The sequence below is a fragment of the Falco naumanni genome, chromosome W, assembly GCF_017639655.2.
Source record: "Falco naumanni isolate bFalNau1 chromosome W, bFalNau1.pat, whole genome shotgun sequence".
In the NCBI taxonomy this organism is placed as follows: domain Eukaryota; kingdom Metazoa; phylum Chordata; class Aves; order Falconiformes; family Falconidae; genus Falco; species Falco naumanni.
This window is the reverse complement of record NC_054079.1, coordinates 269,913-289,729: the sequence shown is the minus strand read 5'-3', so window position 1 is coordinate 289,729 and position 19,817 is coordinate 269,913.

The window sequence follows — 19,817 nt, the reverse complement described above, 5'->3', positions numbered from 1 at the left end:
GACTCCACATCCGTTTTAATCTTTTCCCAAATGGATGTCTTCCCCTGCCTCTCCCTCCGCGCTCGACAGAGCAGCATTAATGCAGGGTTGCTTAGTGCCCTCTATAGGCAATTAATAGCAAAACGCAAATAAAGGGACGGTTTCAAAAGCTGCCCCTCCTCCTGGAGGGGACGTATCCTAGGTGCAAGGTGCTCCCAGGGGCCGGTTCCCTCTCACCCTCCCCCCGGACACCAATCAGCCAGGAGGCGTGGGGGAGCCCCTGCCGGCTATGGGGGCAGCGAGCTCGTCTTGGCCTGGCCCGTCGCGGGACGCGTAGGAAACGGCGTGGACATCCTCCGAAGCATGGGGGTCAGAGACCTGGATGCTCTCACTGCTCCCCTCCCGGGCGCTCCTCTCCCGTGTCCCCCTCTGACTCTCCCCGCGGGGCTCCCGACCACGGCCGTGTGCAGCGTCGCACCACCGCCTCACACCTCCTGAAGCAGCTTGCCTTCATCCGGGGACAGCGCCAGGGCCGAACCGCTTCTCACCCAAGCGTGGATGACCCAGAGGTCCCGGCGGCAGCGGAGGGAGCACAGGCAGCTGCCCCGGCCGCTCCCGAGCGAGGAGGCACCATCCACCCTTGATACCAGGGTGTGCTGCAGGGGCAGGCTCACCTTTTCTTTTTTTATTTCCCCTCTCTCTCTTCCCCCCACCGTTTGTTTGTGTTTTTTAATAATTGGCCAATACGGTGTTTATCCTGGTAATATTTTCAATTATAAAGAAGCATTTTCAGGCCGTATCCTAGAAATGAGATACCAGATGGGTTGATAAGGTTTGCACATGTGCTTCATGTGTATATCATCAGGAGATCAATATGATTGCACTGGTATGGAGACTTGTATCACACCTGTTCTCTTGACATCACATAGAAACAGCTGCTGTTTCTTTTATTGTTGGGGTTTTTTTCTTTTTTTAATGCTAAATATTGAGTTTGTGTGTAACAACATGCCAGGGTTATAGTGTATAATCAAAAATGCTTTCTTCTTTCTCACTGTGTGCCTCCCTGTACAACTCCCCCACCCCTTTCTGCTTTGCCAACAATCACATTTAAATTACCTCAAAAACAATAGAGTTGATCTGTAACTGATTGTTAGGCAGAACACAAAAAGTGTTCTCAGCCTCACAGGTTTTAAAACTTCTTTCTGCCAAGAAGTATATGCATTTTAATATGTTTTTGGATGTGAATTCAATGTTAGCAGGTGGCCCTGATCTTGGAATATTAAAACCTTTTAAAAAAAACATATATACTAACATCTCAAACTTTCAGAAAAGTTCAGATTTAGCTCTCAATGTACGTAAAATGTGCATCTTTGTCCTCTCTCTAATATTAGCTCTAGCTACAACAGGCTCCATAATCCAAAATATTAAGTGACTGGTCTCTGAGGAAAATTGCAGCAAAATACTGAGCAGGAGGAAAAATAATCCCCAAGTGTAACTTTGTGTGACGTGCTATTAACATACATATGGGGAATATTGCATGTATCATCCAATGTGGTTTCTCATACAACTGGCTTCTCCCACAGAGCAAGTACTCAAAGGTAGAATGTCCTCTTCTGGTAGTAGAGAAAAATTGTGAGCTTCCTTTATGCTCACCTAATTGTCCTGATTATCACAAAAAGAAGGGCCTGTTTCTGGAAAACCGCACTTTTACAGAGGTTCCTCTCTTTCACATCTTAGGTATCAGATTTAAGGATTTTTCTGAGCACCACTGCATTGTTCTATTTTATAAGCTTGCTTCCCCCCCCCCCCCCCCCCCCCCCCCCCCCGTATAGGGCAATTCAAGCCTTCAACAGCCTTTTCTGTTTTAGAAATTTCACGTGCTGTTTCTCAGCATAGAGTAGCATAAAATCTTGGATTAAAAAGGTTCATTTCTTGATTTGGCCAAGAATTTTTAATGAAAAACAAGCAAAACCAATTCCTGATAAAACTAAGCTCCAAAATGTATTAACTGGATTCTAATATTATGTTCTTCAGGTAGTGTATATGTGTGCTATTACACTGAAATTATTCCTACACATAAGTGAAACTGTTAAACATAGAACTTATATTGTATGCTATTGGTAAGTGTTGTGCTTACTAGATGAATACAAGTATATTGAATAGTTTTGTGGTTTTTTTTTAAGTTGACCTAAAAGTTGATGTTTATTTTCAGGTAGTGGACAATGGATTGAATCAAGAGGTAGTAGGGTTTTTACCTACTAAATACCACTGGAAAAAATTGCAAAGGGAATGTGAGTTTGATCATCAGTAGATATTTGGCAAGTTACATCTGAAAACCTCTCATCACCTTTGACCAAGACAGCTGGAAACAGGTACACTATTTGAAACTTCTCCCTGTGGTTTGGTGGAAGGAAGGAATTGAGCATGGTCAAGCAGTCCTCTTGTAGGCGAGCAATTTGCAGTTTTAATAATCCACCCTATGATAGATGCTCAGACTGTCTGGAGGGCACCCTCAACGTTTAGCCTGATTCATTGTGGTTCATGGGAAGAACAGGAGGACAGCGTGACTGTGAGTACTCTGATCTTAAACATGGAAAGTTTCTGGTAGCCCATGGAGGTTTAGCAACTCTGTGTGCTTGTGGCTTTGTTCAGACCATAGAAACGGCATGTAGACAGGTGGCCTTCACAATTTAGATCAGATAAAATCAACATATATGTGGTATGAGTCAAATTGACCCCTTTCCTACCTTTTATTGGTGATTCTGGGAGTAATAACAGAATTGTGTATCGCTCTGCAGTTTGGTGGATACTTTACCCAACAAGCCGTCTTTGACAGTCCAAAGACATTTTCTTCTCTTGTGTTGGCAATACCAAGAACCAGCACTGAGGAAGTGCAGCAGGCCTTATTATTTAGTGTCCATTGCAAACAGGATGTGATGTGGTAAGACGAATTTTAATGCACCTAGTGGAATAAAAGCAGGTTGATAAACAAAAGCTTTCCAGGTTATTTAAAACCTGGACAAAGGTAAAAAATTCCAGTGGAAAATTGTAGTGGAAAAAATTGTAATGAAAACATTAAAACCATTAACTGAGGAAGTTAAATAAAAAATGATAAAGAAGTATACTGATCTATTGCTTTACCGATCTGATCTATTGATCAGATACTTTTATGTATAATTTCAGCAAACAGAAAACAACTAGAAACACAGCCAGACCATGGAATTTCTAGGGCAGAAAAAAGACTCTCCCCCTATTGGGACTGCAATGTTGTCAATAGCAGCAGGAACTCTGACATTTATTCTAAATGAAATTTTGAAAACTGAAAAAAAAATGTATTTATTGCTGAAAACCTGCTCAAAACATCCATTTAGCATGCTACTGTTTAAAAGGAATGTCTAAATGCCAGAAAGGCAGCACCACCAGCTCTAGACAACCCATTTCCATGTGAAGGCTTAAGAAGTGGTATAGCAGGAGGGAGCATGGAAAGAGCAAAGTTGTCAGATAGAACAGCCCCTGGAAGGCCATTTCAGCTTGGGCAGCATTAAGCTAACCTTTGGCTGTCTTAAGTCACATGCTAAGTGCAGAATGGCTCTTCCCAGCTCCCTGACTGGCAAATTGCTTTTTCTACTTCCACAACTCTGCCAAGCGAAGCTATGTCACACTTGGTGATATAATTTCATATTTTTAAATTAAAATTATAGATGAAGAGCATGGTGCTTTAGGAATGATGGGGTTATGTGTAGTTATTGTACTTTTAAGGTCTGGAATATTTTGTGTGGCAGACTTCAAAAGGCGTCAGTTGGCAATCAGTTGCAGCTAGAACAGGATTGGAGACTAAACCCAAGATTAAAGAGAGGACGGATGTAGTCTGTAAATAACTACTGCAAAAAAATCAATTAATTTTTTCTATTAGTTTATTTTTCTTCTTGTTTGATTCTATTAAAGTTAATGCAGAGAGCATATCTGAATCATTGGATATGTGGAGTCACATAATTTTCTAATTCAAAAAAGGCTTAATTTGACTGTAGATCCTGGACTGGAGCTTAAATTGAATAAAAATCAATGTTAAGAGTGATACCCATAGCCAACTGTGACAAGCTCAACATAGCATGGCAAAAAGGGTAACAAATGGACAAATTCCAGCTCAGTGCATGTATCTGGTGACATAATGGATCTTGTTTCTAGACAAAGTAGGTGCTTGAGTATGTCAAAGTTACAGCCTTGTTAGGAACAGATCATTAACTTCTTATTGTGAGGTTTGTATTTACTTTATTGCCCATCAAGGAAGAAGATCAGTTGTAATTGTTTACTTTTAGATATTAATGGAACCAAATGGATTTTAGATTGCTGTTTAGTCAGTATCGGCTTACTGGGACATTATCAAAATTATCCTACACAGCATATGTGATAAACTCCAAATGTCATCTTCTAGTAGTGTTGCACATATTGGTGAATATATAGCATGTGAGGAAAGAAATGAATTAGAGCCCCTAGAAAAAAATAATGATCTAAACCAGACTAATTGTGACAAAACATTTTGGAGAAGTTAAGGTCATAGCTATGATGGAAGCAAAGAAAAGCTTTTTTCCCAGTGTGATGAGCTGCTTTATTTTTATGAGCAAAAAAGGAGTATCTCATTATTATCCTGATTCTTTCAAATTTTTCTTTTGTAATAAAATATATTTATAAAAAGCACTTAGTGCTAAAACATTTTTATTTCAAGATCTGCTACAGCATCAGATGTATGAAAAATTCAGAGGTCATCAAAATTTTCTTTTTAGTCCATTAAAAAGCACATTTCTGCTATCACATAAACAATAGTCAATTTCCAAAAATAATTTTTAGTAAAAATTAAAGTTATTATGCTAAGTATTAAGTAAACAGCACTGCAAGTAACTCTGTAGACTTCTCTTAGTGCAGTGCAAAATAGTGGTATCAGTGGACCTCCTAAAGTCTTACTTTGAAGTCAGGCTTTTATGGAATAAATATGACTACAAATATTAGCTAATAGTATGGGAAGGAAGAAGAGCCCAGGGTCATTTATGCTTTCTTTTGGGACCTATTGCATACATTTTTTTTAAGTGGAGGCCATGCATGGACTGCTGAGAGTTTGTTGGCTTCACAGTATGTGCTGTGAGAGTTGTCTCCCTTTGGTAGCACAAAAACTGGCTTATGTCTTCTTAATATTCTCCCAAGAAGGGGGTCTAGGAAGAGCCTTGTGGTTTCTGTTCTGCCCGCTAACTTGGTTAGTTCACATATGCTTTCTTCTACACTTGATCAGGAAGTGACTTGAGGAACCAGAAGTCCTGAATAGGATTGATATCTAGACTGCCAGTCCTTAGGGTATGGTAAGTTCACTTCCTCCTTGGATGTCTGGAAAAAGAGTAGATAGTGCATCTTCTGTGCACAGGGCAGCCAGTTCAGTCACGAGTTTGCAGGACAGTATAGAACGCATGGGTTCAAGCTTCTGCTTTCTTGTCTCTGCCCTGGCCCTCACCTCTTCTAAGGATCAACCAAGTTCTTGGTTTCCTCCAGTCATCAGAGCATGGCTGATACCTGTGGGGCCTCCAGCTCTGAGAACCTGTTAATCCCTAATGATTTCATTGTACAGGACCACTGTGAGAAGAGGAAGAGTAAGCATGGAGATGATCTGATTCTCAGATGAGAGAGGCTGAGGTAGAGGCAGGAAAAAGGCTTTAGACATTTTCCCACACAATATGCCTATCTTAATGTGACTCCAGCTGCTGCTCCAGAAGTGTGTGTGTCTTGCACAGGTGTGGCATCACATCTGCTAGCCTTGTATGAATAACCTGGGTATACCAGATTGTTACAAATGGTATTAAATGTCTTTGTTTAGGAACTGAAACAAGCACATAGTGATGTGCCCAAAGACATATGGATAGGCTGCAGAACAGCAGGAAGAAACCCCAAATCCCAACTAAATCTGTCTCCACTGGCCATTCTTTCTTGCTGCTATGTTATTTTATCTCCTTTACACATACAAAAAGCCTTGGATTGTCCCCATGCGTTAAAATGTGAAATAATAAAGAAAAGTTGATTATTAAAATTGTTCTGTGAATGCATCATAAAATCCTGACATTCAGGATTTGGTCTATGTTAGGTGGCTGTCTTTTATCTATATCTATTACATTTACTATTGAATCACTTTTGAAAAAGACTTGCATGCAAGTGCTTAAATAACCTTGCAGACCCAAAAGAATTACATGAGGTTCACTCATCAAGTTTGTGCCACTTTCTTCCATTATGGGAAGGAAGTAGAAGGTAACAGTGGTGTGGCCCAGGGTCCATGTATTCTAGCCTCATAGTTACAACTTAATTACACAAACTTGAAAGTCCCTGTTTCCAAGTCTAAACTTGATCTGTTTCTAGTCTCTCATCACACTCATTGGCCATATCCTGCTGAGCTCATTGAACTTTTTGAGCATCTTTCATAGGAGTCAAAAGGAAGATGAAATTTTGTGGTGGTGATGGTGAGGTGGTGTAGTCCCCTTTCCAGCTGTGATAAGACAGCTTTGTGTATAAAGGAAGCCATCTCTGCAAATGGGAAGAGACACAGTATAGTCCAAAACTGATCTTTCAAACTCCTAAACTGAATGCTGTAATAGTGCTGTCCACTATGTATGAGCAAAATCAGCAAATCTGAGAGTCTTGGCAGGCCCCTGTTACTCTATAGCGATAGCAGTAATGGTTAACTAGAGGGTGCCTTAGGTCTCACTCCTCTCACCAGAGATTCTCATAAGTCTTTGCTTTTAATGGCTGCTTGCCTCAGTGAACTGCAGTATTTCCAAGGTCAAGTGTCCTGAATGTGTGCAAATTGTGAGGTTTGACTCAAACAACTGAGCTTAAATAAGAAGTTTTTAATTGAGTTCGCTTTCTTTCCTACTTTCTGGTTTCTGAGATGGCAATCATGTTTTCAGGTCTCTCTGCAAAACAATAACATTTTGTTTTTTAAAAGTGAAAACTGAGATTCTTATACGTGGTCTGGATTCCAGTAGCTAGCATTTTAAGAAGAACATAAAATATGTCTGTAGAGGGATTTTTAAAGGACCGAGGACATATATTACCATTGTCCAGGTTGGACAACCCAGGCCTGTTAGTTGAAGCTGCAGAGCAACTTTAAATTGTCCTGGGAACAAGCAGTGGGAGAAAGAAAACAAGCCATGCACAAACAAGAAGCCAGGTGCAGAGCAAGTTCCGACAACCGCGAAATCAGCACACTCTCATCGGCACACTCTGATCAGGCGCCTGTAGCATGCTCACCGATCAGCGACAGGGACGCCCGCGTGATCAGAAATTTTTATCCAACCACCTGTGTGTAGAGTCGTGTGAGCAGTCGGTTTAAGTTATAAATATGACCTGTTTGTTTAATAAAGTGAGCACGGCATATAGCCGTATTGGTGTGATTGTCGTGACTTGGCCGACTCTCCACAGGGGACCCTCTTTGTCTGACGCCCGAACAAGGACCCATTAAGTCGCTTAAATGCGGTTTAGCTTAAATGCTGTTCGCTTAAATGCGAAAGTCTCCGTGCATCGGACCCGAAGGGAAGTTGTCCGATTAGGGAGCTATAGTTCGGAGGCGGGCGGAACCTGGAAGGTGAAAAGCAGAGTCCAGAGTTCGGTGTAGAGCTGCAGATCGCACCCCTGCCGGAGGTAAGACCGCGTCGAGTAAAATATGGCAGGGCTCCCTGCTGAATTCTTCTCTGTGAGAGGGGGGGGGCACTAAGGAAGACTGCGATGAGTGCGGCGGGGCTCCCCACTGATATCCTTTCTGTGAGAGGGGGGAGCTCTCAGGAAGACGGCGATGGAATTAAACGTGGCAATTAAACTGTTAACTATCATCCTCTTTAAAGAGAGGGGAGGGCGTTAAAGAAACAGAAGTGGATACCTTAGTTCTCTGGGCACGAAAAAAGAATAAGATCCCCGAGCCCGAGTTATTGTTTAGTATTGTGGAATGGAGAGAAGTGGGAAATTGCCTCTGGGATACTACGATCGAGGGAGGCAAAGAAAGAAAAGAAGCTCAAGCATTAGGAGTTACGTGGCGGTCTGTAATTAACACTCTGGAAACTATGAAGGCGGAAAAGAAAGTAGAGGCAGCAGCTATAGAAGCATTGGGAGATGTGGTAGAAAAGCCGGTGGAGCAGAAGGGTGATTCACCTAAGCCTTCTCTCTTGGCTACACTTTTCAGAGTTGGGCATACTCGTCCTATGAAGGGTATGTCAGCCCCTGCGTGTTCAACAGTGCAGGAGCTTTTACATAAGACAGCAGACAAACCGGAAGTTACTCCTCGGGGGTCTGTTGTAACTGAGCCGAACCCGGAAGAGGCTGCTGAGCCTCCTCAGGAAGGCGGGGCAGTGAGTCCTGCTGCACCAATTGGAGCTGTGGGTGGAGCAAGACCGAAACAGAGGGTGGCTACAGCTCGTTGGTCAAATCAGGGGGGGCAAAAGTGCCGTCTAATGTCTATGTCGTATCCTCCTCTTCCTGAAACATCATCGGACAAATTTTAGGAGGAAGGTGGGGAGAAACCTTGTGATAACAATACAGAGAAATCTTTACAGGAGGTAACAGATACATTAAGAAACCTGGAAAAGCGAGTTAAAATGAACCTGCCTACTACTTCAATACCTTTAATTCCTCCAGTTAGCCCAACTACCCCACCGATGCTGAACTCGAGAAAAGATCTAATTCTATAGCGTTGGTCTGGTGTTATTCGTGATGCTATTTTGGAGGGTGACTGGCAGGTGACTAGCTCATTAGCTTGTCCAATAGTGGTTAATAATCTGGATGCACATAACTGGGACATGATTTATGGAAGGTTAATGATCAGATTTTAGCGATGGGAGTGTTGCAACCTCTGGATAACTGGCTAGCTGAAAAGGGTCACATAGACATAGTCCAGCTGGCTGGACAAAAATGCACATTGTTCTCAGCTTTTCTGAAGTAAAGCAAAAATACACTGTCTTTGGCTGGTCTTGTTACACAAGAAAAAGCAATTTTTAACCACATGTATCTGAAAATAAATTCCAGGAAAGGTGAAAAATGTTACCTGTTACAGTAAAAATGATAAGGGGAAGGCTTGCCCAGTTCAGATAAAAACAATATCCCTTGGTCAGCAAGGCTGTGGGGGATATTGGCAGAAAAACTGAAATAAAATACACTCTGTAGTAGTTCTACTAATGTAAATCTGTGTGTTTTGCCATGACAGTGACTTGTTATGGGATGTGCAGATGAAACTCTGCATTGACAACGAAGTACAAGGAATAAGGTTGGTCAGGTGCCTCCTACCATAGTCAAGGGCAAGACTGGGTTGGCCTCTGTGTTTGCCACCAAGAAGAATCTTGAGCTCCGCTGTTGGCTGCAACCCAGTAGGCGTTGAGCGGTGGGAACATATGCCATGCCAGACCTTGATGTGAGGAATGGCCCCCTTTGTTATAAGAGGGTCATCCAGGAAGGAAGAACATAAGATGGCCCATTGAGGCACTGATTTGGAAATTGGAAACCACCTGGCCGACCATGAGGCCAGACGAGTAACAGAGGAGATAGGAAAGGAGGAATTATCCTTAATACCAGACGGTAAAATTCAAACTGTAAGTACAGATCAGGAGCCAAACTATTCTAAAGAAAACTTAAAGGTAATTCAGGACATGAATGATAAAATAAAAATAAATAAGTGGACTTATTTAAGGGAAGGTCGTATAGTGGTACCATCCAATTTAATATGGATCAAAGCCCTATTATTAATAAGACGCATTGGGGAGCTGATACTTTATATAAAAGTCTAAATCAGAAATTGATAGGGCAAAACTTGTATACTGTAATAAAACAGGTGACTCAGCAATGTGAAATGTGTTTACGCAATAATCCCAATACAGCAAATAAAATAAAACTAGGGAACATTAGTAGAGGAAATTATCCAGGACAACAGTGGCAAGCTGATTTTCCGAACTTCCTAGAAAAGGGGGGTATCGATATTTATTGGTACTAACAGATACCTTTTCAGGTTGGCCAGAAGCCTTCCCGTGCAGAACTGCTAAAGCCCGGGAAATGACCAAAATACTGCTCCAAGAGATAATACCTAGGTTTGGAGTCCCAGCGGTAATGTCCTCGGATAGAGGACCACATTTTGTGTCCAGAATAGTACAACAGATCAGCCACCATCTAGGAATAGATTGGCAATTACATACCCCATACCGACCACAATCGAGTGGCCAGGTGGAAAAGATGAATCATCTAATCAAACGACAGATTGTCAAGTTAGGTCAAGAAACAAATCTAACTTGGCCCCAGTCTTTGCCATTAGCTCTTACACGAATTCGAACTAGACCAAGAGCAAAAGAGGGGCTTAGCCCATTTGAAATTTTGTATGGACGACCCTATGGGGTATAAAAGGGGACGTCTTCACAGATTGGTGAAGAAACAATGACTTCCTATATGGTGGCACTAAACAAACAATTAATAAGAATTGAGAAGCATGTGATGGGAACACGCAGTAGGGGTCTGGATGGACCTGTTCACGATAGACGACCAGGGGACTATGTATACGTTAAGTGTTTTACAGATAAAACCCTGGAACCACAGTGGACCGGACCTTTTCAAGTCCTACTCACCACCTACGCTGCAATCAAGGTTGAGGGACAGAATTCTTGGATTCACCATACCCTGATTAAGAAAGCCCCTGCAGCTTCGTGGAAAGTAACCCCAGATAAAAAAGAACTGAAACTCAAATTTACTCGGACAAATGGGAACAATGTGGGTGACAAGTAAGTGAACCTGAGCGGTTCTGGATCCACCATATGGGAAGGGCACCACAACAAACAATATAGAACAAAGAGTCTGGGACTGAGCCAGTGGCCAGTCTTGCCCAACTTGTTATCAGTAAGCCCAAACTCAAACAAAGATATTTTGATCAAAACAGATTTTATATGTATATATGAGGAACGTTTAGATTCTTAAAATGATCAATAGTGGGTTTAAACCATTTGTGGTTTTTTGTACCCTCTCTCTTGCCTACAACCAAGAGCCTGATAACTGGCCTTGGAATCATGCCCAGAAAAAACACACTGGAATAATGGGGAAGGTGGACTCAAAGACGAAAGTAGCTATGGTGTTTTTTTCTGAAAATGCGGTGTACCAAAGGCATCAATGGGACCGGGAGGATGTACACAAAGTCGACCGATTATGGGGAAAATTAGGAGATAGGATAAAAGTAGGGTGTCAAACATATAATGAAAAGGATAACACCAAGATTTCGGGAGACACCCTGATTAATGTCAGAAAGGTAGATAAGGAATTTACCCTTCTAAATACAACCATGTGCTTTAATTCACGGGAATGTTGGCACAATTTTACCTTAACCGAGCCCATCTTTATAATATGCCTAGGAAAGGAATCCCCAAGAACAGCTCTGACTTATAAGATCAAAATAACAATCATGCTAACCACTGTTCCTACCACCACCACAGTTACAACAACCCCATTAACGCTTGATCTTAAATTAACTAAACCAAATCCAAAAATTTATACAATTGGACCACATGTAATCAGAAATACAGGTCAGCAACAAATGTTGTTTAACCCAGAATGGTCTCTGAAAAGAATAGAGTTACAAATACAAGTCAATGTTTCTGATGCTAAGCCATCCTGTTCCCCCTTCTTACGGACCTCTTATGAGGGATGGACAACTTGGTTAAGAAAAAGGGGAAATATTTATCGAAACCAAATAGTGAGAGATGTAACTGGAATGTTGGGAACAGGACTCGGAGTATTAAATTCCATAGACTCAGAGGTGATAATGAATTAACTAGCCGCCACCACGGCTGATCTGTCAAAACTACAACAATCACTAAAATCTTCATTATTGGCATTAGGGGCACACCAATGGTTGATATCGAAGGTACTCCCCAGGTGGGAACAAATAAACATGGAAGATCATCAACTCATCACTAAGGCGTTAGGTAGTTTACAGGACGACGTTGCCCTGGCTCTAAGTTGTATCCAAGCCCAAATGTGGATGCAATCAATAGCTGCATCCATAATAAGAGAAGGAGAGGAGGGCATATTTCCTATGGAAATTCGAAAGATGGTTTGGGACAATGCTACGGAGGTAGAAAGAAAACTCCAGTCATGGTGGAGTATGGTGAACTTTACCTACGACCCCAACACACACACAATCACAGCTTTTTGTATTAACCATACATAATGCAGTAATAATTACCATACACCCCATTGTAGCCCTTGGAATTAACCATAATGGGGTGCTCCTATATCCTTTTGAACATAGAACATGGGCCAGAAAGATAGGCGACAAGTGGCAAACAGTAGATTTAGAATCTTGTATTATGCGAGAACAGCAGGGCTTCCTCTGTGAAAGCAATACTATAATGGCTCAGGATACTTGTTTAGATACAGATCAGAAAATATGTCATTTCGAGGCCCGACCAAATGCAAACTTGAAAACAGTAATTATATATGCAGGGAAGGGATGTGCGTGTAACACAATAACCGTAGATGGGGAGGTAAAGGAGACTGCACAATATTCAGATTACTGTATTTGTAATTTTACTACTATCACAGGATGCGATTTTAGTTACTCAGCCCCAGTAGTGTCTCATCAATTCTTAAAATCCAACTTTACCCTATCACAGATGATAATTCCTACCCCCATAGGACTAAATATAAGTAGTATAAAAGAACTATTAAAACATGCAGATTTACAACATATACTGGAAGAAACCAAAGAAAAGGGACACAAAATTCTTCTTATGATCCATCATGATGTAGAGGGGATCAAGAAAGTTTTAAAAAAGGTAGAACAGGATGGAAGCCATAATTGGTGGGATACTCTCTTTGGCTGGTCACCTTCTGCAACAGGAATTCTTAACACTATGGTACACCCCATTGTGATCTTATTGATCAGTTTAGGAATTTCCTTAATACTAACCATTATGTTATATTTGTGGGTTTGGAGAATGTTTAAAAGGGTAACACTTATGTATGATGCTTTATATCATTCGGGAAGACTGCTTAAGTAAAAGAATTTACTTAGTTTGATAGAAAAGGGGGGATTGATATGGAGAAATAGTGTGAAATGGGGACAATGGACACCGACTGTGATTGTATATGTCTGCTCAAGGAATGTGGGTATGGTGACTAGTCATGGGTGCGGTGTCTGGTCACATAGGCACACAGCTCTGAGGAGACAACTACAGTTTTGAGGAGACGCCTGCCCTTCTTCCTCTAACAAAAGGGGCTATTTTAAAAAAGAATGAGAAAAGGATGAGAGATATTCCAATGCTATCTAGAGGGAGGGAGTGCTAAGTCTCCTTGCTGGAGAAGATTGGATGGTCACAAGAACATGAATCACCTACAAACCTGCAAGACCACCACATTCCAGGCAAAGGACTGATAAGCTAATTAACATACGAAGCGGGGTTTAGGTAACGAATATGTATAGGCGTTAATTGAATATTCATTTGTTTTATTGTATAAATGTGAGATGGTTCGTCACTTCGGGCATGCACGCTTGTGGAGGAGCGATCCCCCGTGCATCTGCGCGCAATAAACATACCTACTTTATAACTTTCGAGTTATAGAGTCTAATTCCGCATGTCATATTAACATATTAAAATATTTGTGAGATGTTCGTCATTCAAAATTCTAAATAATACAGTGACAACATAAAAGACTTGAGATTTGAACTGTATCGATTTGCTTTACTAAAAATTAACATTAACAACCCTGATTCACATTTTTAACAGAGGCTATCACCCAAAAGATGCATTCTGCCATTCTGTTTTCTTAATATATAGAGAGGGGTATGGCTTTTTAATAGTAACCTCTGAATTTTTTTATAATTAAAAACAAATATTAATTTTGAGGCATTTTGGCTTTTCCTGGAATAAGCTGAGAGGGACAAACCAACACTCACTTTTTTTAAACATCAGAAATCACATCAAATCAAATCAAGAGGAGTTTTTGTCTTTATTATAACTAACACTATTTAAGAGCATTTGTCATTGTGGAAAGCCTGGTAAAGTTGTTCTGGAAAGAGTAATAAGAAATTATAGGCATGCTATACAGCAGGGAGAAAATTGGTTCACAGATGCAGCACCAATGAAAGCGGGATTCGACATGAAGATGACTTTTAAAAGAAACAACAATTTTCTTCTTTGAAGTACCCCACTAATAGCACAAATTCCAAAGGAGACAAGAAATTGAACTCTAAAATTCAAGAGAAAGAGACAAATCAATTGAAAATATCTCTGAAAACAACTCTTTTTGAATAATGGGTAAACTGTGCAAAAAGGTGTCATGTTTCTCCTATTGCATTTCTTTCCATGCATAGACAAAAACTGTACATAACCGCTATCAACTATCTACTGTTTAGCATTCCCTCCTTTTTTTTTCTTTCTTTTTTTTTTAATAAAGGAAACAGGGAACAAGCAATGGGAAGTTGATGTCAAAACACAGAAAAACTTCCCAGCAAGCTTCCAGCAACCACCCAGGATTTAGAGTCTTGCTAGCCACTCTCTTTTCAATACCAGAATTTCACACATTTCAATGACCATTATGACTTCAAAGAATCAAATTTTCATCATTGTCCTTCATCTGTTGGTTGATTTGTAGAAAGTTCTTCTGCATGCACTCCAGACAAAGGGATCTTTACTTTCATGCTATATATCAAGTTTAAAAGTTCTGTTTGTGACAGTTGTGTCTGTGGTAAATTAGGGTAACACTGAAAAAGTGCAGCTGCTCTGCAGGAACCTCCTTTTTGGCATCATTTCACTTCAATAAAAACTGAATAATTAGCTTCTGCATTTATTAAACCACAAAAATGCCACTGGTCTTAGTAACTACTTCCAGTTGCCCCACCTACTTAACCTCAGTAGTTTACACTTGTTAGAAAGGAGTGAAAGTGGAAGTTTTCTGTACTTTATAGTTTACAAAAGCTTGCTCTCTTCCCCACCCCCAACATGTTTTACCAGATTAAGTGCATAAAGTTTTGCTATAAATTCATGTTGCAATACACTGTCTTTAGGAGCTGTTATATCAAAGCGCAGAACATAGCTGCTGTGAAAGGAGCTTTTTATTTAGTGTGCTCAACTGCTTAGATTGTATGTCTGGATGAGAACATTTACATTTCTGCACTTCAATATGGTATTTTTGAGACAAATGTAAGAGAACAGACACTACTATGCAAATTGTAAGTGAAAAAATGGAGCAGAATGAACTAAACATGGTCAGACAACATTTACCTAACAACTACAGATATAAGAAGGGGAAAAAAGCATATTTGCCCTGACAGAATACAGTTTTCTTTCAGGCTTCACAATCTTTTTGCATTATCACAGTAATCTATGAACAACATGTGTTATCCATACTGTGTCCTCCCATCTAACCATTCTGCAGAACAATTAATAAAAAAGTTGAGAAAAGCAGTGAAAGAACCATATTTAAAAAAATAAAACTAAACACTGTAAACAGGAAACAGTATTCAATAATAATAATGATTGCAAGAAAGCTTCTATTTAAACAAAATTTATTTACATAGGCAATTAGCAGAAAACACTAAGGAGAAACTGGATATGGAGAAAAGGATATGCTGAAAAGTGGGTCTAACAGAAGCAGAAATTGTCACATTACTGGAATCAACATAAGTCCATTATAATACTTTTTAGTCTACTGACTGCCATTATGCAAAGGAGTTGTTAGCATCCAAAGTAGTCCAACATATGAAAGTGCTGTTAGCTTCAGCAAACTCTACTCAACAGTTTGCATTTCACAACTGAGGAGATACTACTCTAACAGCCATGATGGCTAAGTATTCACAGTTGTCACAAAACATCCTTGACAACTTCCCTGTCATCCCACTTTAACAAAGGCTCACTCCACTTTCCCAATATTTTGCATGCCCGATATTATTTCACGCTACTTGAATGAGATACTACAAGCATAACAGCATAACACATCCCACACACCATGGAACCAATATCACTTGGATTTGTTCAGACAGAACATGATGAAAGAGTAAACAGGAATAATTGATTTGATTTCTAAAAATCCCAAGTGCTCTGTACAAATTGGAACGTGACTTTACACTAATAAGTAGAAAACTTCCCCCTCACCAACCCTTCTTTCTGATCTTAAAACACTACTTATACTCTGCGTTACATTCCCAAAATATGTATTCATGTCTCATGCAAAAGTCATAGAAAGATTATAAATAAGTAATGGTAACGTTTATGGCAAAAGCTGCTAAGTTGTGCTTTTGTTAAACTATAATACTAAAAATAAAACAAAAATCTAAGATTTTGCACCTATCAGTGCCTCGATAAGCCTCAAAACATTTTCTTGACAAATCATAATGCATGACAAACATGCAAAAAATACCTATCATTCAGCCTGCATTCGTGATAGACAGGTAAAGAACATTTTAGAAACTTAAAAATTAAGCATTTGAAACATGTAAGTCTCACTTTCAGCACAGATGGATATTTCATGCTCAGTATAGTTTTTCTGCCAAGAAAGAATCAAAGACCAAGACAAAAAATATTATTTAATTATTAAAAATTTATTTTACTGTGTAACAATTTATTTTAGTTTTGTAAATATTGACTTGCGAAAACAAACTTCACAACCTGTGGAAGGTTATAAAGTAGGTATGTTTATTACAGAGCTAGGTGATATAGTGAAAAACCTAAAACTGCTGCAGACAGAAGCTGCATAGATAACAGAAACATTAACACCCGAGAAAGAGCGAAGGGCGGGAGCTTAGTGCTTGGCACTTCCAGAAGGGACATTTAGTACCGATGTAGATGAGCTCAACAAGAACCTAAATAAGGAGCCTTCTGACCAGGACGTGCTAACTGCTAAAAGAAAACAAACCAAGGTAAAATAGTTCTGGTAGTTGGAGATCAGCGACCTCCTACCCAAATGGCCCCCACCCCAAAGAAGGTGGATCCTCCCGCCCCAGGATCATGCTGATATAGATTAAACCCAGCCAGTGAGCATGTATTAGCTTGACATGTTTAGAGTGGACAATAAGGAAGGGCTCATCGTTAGCTAGCAGATGTTTTAAGATAACAGAAACTAAACAACAAAGACTGCTAATGTATGCAAAGTTAAACAGGAACTTCAGGTAACTGCCCAAGGAGATGAAAAGTACATCTTGAAGAGGCGCCAGAGGGAGGAGATTCTGAATTTTTGGAAACCTTATGTATATGCATGACTTTGTATAATAAATATCGGACTGCTTGTTGAAACGGTGTGCAAGTGAGGAGGGGTGATCCCCCTTGCACCTGGTGCTGTAATAAATACACCTGCTTTATAACTCTCCTCGAGTTGTAGAGTTCGATTCCACATGTCATAGGTGCAAGGGGCATCATTCCTCCTAACCTGCACACCTAGTTCAACTCACAGTGCACGTTTATAGTTAAGTTGGTTTGTTGTGTCCAAAGTCTACATCTCCTAACTAATTATTGGACAGTTTCTTTCCCGCTTTGTTTAAAAGTACAGCTCCTTTTTAATTCACTATGCATGCTCCCCGAGCAGGTGAATGATGAATGATGTACCACTTATCTATAGGAAATGTACTTATGTTTATCTAAAAATTGGGAAACGTCCAAGGACCCTTATTGCTAACATGACGGATGTACTAATTGCTAAGTCCTTGGATTTGTCATCTTTAAAAAGGCTATCTGGTCCTAAGTTCCTGTTGTTTATGCAACGTGTGGCAAAGACAAGGACTTAAATCATGGTCACTAGTTTAGTGGGATATGTAAATTAGTTTCCGGAATTGTAATGAATATGTAAATGATTTCCCGAAAAGTTAATGAATAGGTATGAGTTGCTTGTATAAAGAGGGGACTGAAAAGCCCCCTCGGTGTGCATGACTTTGGTGGAGCGATCCCTCATGCACCCAGCGCTGCCGAATAAAGATAACCTCCGCTCACTCTAATATTGGTGACTGATTCTTCAACTCAGTGGTCATAACATTCTTTAGACTGAGGAAATTATAAACAGTGTACTTATCTCAAACAAGGTTGGAAAAAATTCTGAATTATTAATAACAGATCTTGTAAACTACTTTTTCTAACACAGCAAGATTTAGATATAAAATATTTTTAGAACTCATTCAAAGAATACGTAAGCAAATCTTTTGCTTCCACACACAGAAGTGGCTGGGGATTTTTTATTACCTGCAAGGCATTTAAAAATGTTGTTTTCTACACCACACAATTTTTAGTTATTCTGCAAGAACTTCACAATCCTCAGATTAAAAAAAAAAGTACAAAAAATCAAGTAGTTAAGAATAAGATAACAGCAAAATGTTTAGACTGTAAACTTTCAAATAAAAGGAGAGGCAGTCTTAGTTTACCTGCATTTAGAAAAAGAAAGGATAACTGAGCAATCAAAATAATGTGATTCCTCTTAGAATAATTTACTCTACTGCTTTACTACCATAAGCTACTCTTCTTACAGGTACTATTTCTTAGTTGGAAAACAAAAAATAAACTCAGACAGGAAGGAGCTTTAAAGGAAAGAAGACAGAAGTAATCGTAGCTAGAGCCTGCCTACAATAAATGGCATTGTCCTGATTACCCTGATCAGCTGTTTTGTATACAGTATTAAATAAAACCTTGTAGTTCAGTGATGGTATGGTTTTTCAGACAAAATGTTCAGTTTGCAGTTCTGATTATGTTATATTACCAGCATAAATCACAATAAGCAGGTTTGCTTGCAAAACTGATATCAGGTGGTTGATGGAATTGAATGTGTTGTTGGTCTGACTTTGAGACAGTTGGAGCGAATGAGTTGTTAAGGGTTAATTCAGGTTACAAGCACTTTATATACCCTGCTAAGGGCTTCCTTAAGCACCTGAAAATCCTTTTGTTTAGAAAAGGAATTTCACAAAAGAAGCACCTCCACAAGATAGGTGAGCTGATAGGAAGCTCATCACAAGCAATGAGCTCAGCAAAATTAAGGGAAAGGGAATTCCGACAGGGGGAGATCGCAACCACCGACTCAAGAAATCCCCCAGACCCAAAAGAAATTGAGACTTAACATGAGAAGCGAGGGAATTACATGACAAATGGGAAACGGAGTAACTTGTACCAATGAAGGCTGATGTCTTTGTATGCTCAACTGTATAAATAGTGTAAAGTTTTGACAATCAGAGAGCTAGGCATTTGAGGGTTACCACCTAGCTCCCTACTTTGCGCAAACTAGAATAAAGAAATAAGGAATACCTCAACTTGGTGTGTGAATTGGCACTGCGCACTGGGTAAGGAACCTGCTTACAGGACAACAAAGCTATATATAATATTTCAATATCTTGTGAGGTTTTCACTTAAGATGATTCTTGGGCTTCCAGTGTATAAAACGTAGTTTTGATCATGTTATAGATTTGCTAATAAGTTAAGATTGATTGACTTTATTTGATTGATTATTTGATTTTATAAAAATTATTTTATAAAATAGAAATATAGAAGGATAAGAAATGTATTTTAATGAAACTTATAGTTGCACAGTAAAAGCTGCTATGAGATCCTCTGTATATCCCGTACCACGGCTAGAAGAATGGGCTAGAACCATTGTGGATAACTGGCTAGCTGAAAAGGGTCACATAGACATAGTCCAGCTGGCTGGACAAAAATGCACATTGTTCTCAGCTTATCTGAAGTAAAGCAAAAATACACTGTCTTTGGCTGTTCTTGTTACACAAGAACAGGAAGATTTTGGTGGGAAAAGAATGTTGCAGGTGGGAACAGATAACTACAGAAGAGAAACTAGGGGCGGGCTTGGTATTTAGGCAACTAACC